Below are 2433 nucleotides of genomic sequence, written 5' to 3' on the forward strand. Positions count from 1 at the left end.
GGGATCACTCGAGAAAGAAATCGTAGGGCAAGTAATGGGAGAAGCGCGGGCGACGAAAACGCATAATTTTAGATCGTAAATACGTAACCCGAGCCAGGGTGGTCACGCACTTACGTTTAATTGGTTCTTATGACGGTCATCTTAATTGACCGTGCGACTATTATCGGATAGGATTACCGTGTATTTATACGGTACCTTATGATCTCTCTCCCTCTCTCTCTCTCTCTCTCTCTCTCTCTTTCATCTTGTGACTCAACTGTAGGACAAAACGACTGCCGTTAGTTCTCGGAAGAGCCGATGCGCGTTCGTAGAATCAATTTAATCGTACCTACATAATAATTAACGGGTGTACGCGCAACCGTTATGAATTGAATGCCCGATAAAAAAGTAATGCACGTTACGAGCAAAATCCATCCGACGAATTAAACAATTAATTTCACGGCACACGTGTGTACGATTCACGCGGTAACCTTGAATTTCGAGAGATCGCTACTCGCATGACGAGAACTCGCGCGGGTTCGAGCTAGGTAACCCTTCTCTCCCCCTTCCCCGCGTTTTCAGGAAGCGTCTGAATAAAATCGTCGTATATGACGAACTTGCCGTCTACACACGAGGTTTTCCAAAAGTGGTCAAGGTAGGGCTGGGTGGACAGGTCGTTAATAAAGCTTGAAGAAGGGCCATTAATCACGGGCTATCTCGGAGTCGAGCTCGCTCGTGTAAATACCCGCGGAGATATTTACCCAAACGCGCGTAAGTTGTGCGTACCGCTCGTCGTCATCCGTCCCCTTTCAACCCCCTCTCTTTCTCTCTCTTTCTCTCTCTCTCTCTCGTGCGCTATTACGCGTCTTCTACGATGATCAATGTAAAGAACTCGGCGATAAAAAGCGAGGAAAAAAAACAGCGTCCGGCGAATGGGGGAGGGAGAGATGGCGGGAGGGAGGCACCCTTAGTCCAAATATTGGCTGTCCATTTATCAAGCGCCGTAGGTTTCGATCCGCGCTAATTAGCTTTCCTCCTGCGCCTCTTTCTTCGCCGATTCCGCCGCTTCTGTATCGCGCGCGTGCGACGACTCGTGCATAACGGCTCCTTTATTTATTGCTCTTTTGATCTTGGCACGGAGGCGTTGATAAACGACCAGCTCATATCGCGAATACGACTCATCGGCGACTACTAAATCACACGTTGACCAATGGCGAGCATATTGGCCCATTGACTCCAGTTTTATCATAAGAGTCAGGGAAATAAAGAAATAAGATCACAGAATTTTTCACATCGGCTTATTTGATTACCGTGCTCTATTGTGTTCTCTCTTTCTCTTTCTCTTTCTCTTGCGTATTTTAAACAGAATTTTAAGATCTTTTAGAAGATTGCACGTGTGTATATGTATGCGCTAAGAAAGCCGTGAATTTTCTATAGATAATATTCTCGCTTCGGATGAAAATAAACAAAACTTGAATACACGAAAAAAAAAGTATTAATCGCATAATCAACGGTAGTTTAATTTAAAATAATCCTGTTAATTCAATAATAGTATTAATAAAACAAAAACGCCATGCTTTTTCTAATAAAATGTTATTTGTTTCGTTAATACTGTTATTAAACTAATAAGATTATTTTAAATTAGATTGTTATACATTATATCGTTATATTGTTATATATAGCTAACGCGAATATTAATATAACATTATTTTCTCTCGTGTGGTATTTAAATGATAAAATTGAGTGAAATTCTTTCGCTAAAGTGCGTCATCCAATTGTCACCTCAAAGCTCGAACGTCACAAGCCAAATTCTAAAATTAGCTGCATTACGCACACTCCTTCGACATATGGTCTCTTCAACTTCAAGATAAGGCAGAATCGTCCCAACGTCAACAAGGTATTGTTTAACTTTTCGATGAGATTCAAATAAATGATACCCATCGGTATCCAATCCAATTACGATTCGTGAAAGATTCGCAAGGGGTCTCCAAGTGAATCACAAGTATCAGTCCCTTTATCAATTGTCCGCGACGAACACCCACCGTTAACAAAGATGGCTGACTATAAACGCGTAGTCGGCCTGATGTCTACGGACATGTGTGTGCGTGTGTGTGTTTTCATCTGCGCGCACACGTACACATATTCACACGCACGTACACACGCGAGCGCACGCGCATATACATACACAGCCGTCTGCATACAAGTACGTACGTGAACAGGGAGTCGTCACCGGGCGCAAGTAGCTCGTAGAAGACGAAGTCGCTCGAGAAAAGCCGCGATCGGAACGCGAGCGGAACGCGGTCGCGAGCTGTACGGATTGATGCACGTACGACTGGCTGGTGATGCAACATAAATTAAACTGCATAGGTCGCTTGCACCCCAATCAGCCCGGTGTCCCATGGTCATCGTGCAGCATTATCGGGCGCACGTAGCGCGCCGGCTGGACCGCGTGTG

This window comes from Monomorium pharaonis, chromosome 7 (assembly GCF_013373865.1).
Source record: "Monomorium pharaonis isolate MP-MQ-018 chromosome 7, ASM1337386v2, whole genome shotgun sequence".
Taxonomy (NCBI): Eukaryota; Metazoa; Arthropoda; class Insecta; order Hymenoptera; family Formicidae; genus Monomorium; species Monomorium pharaonis.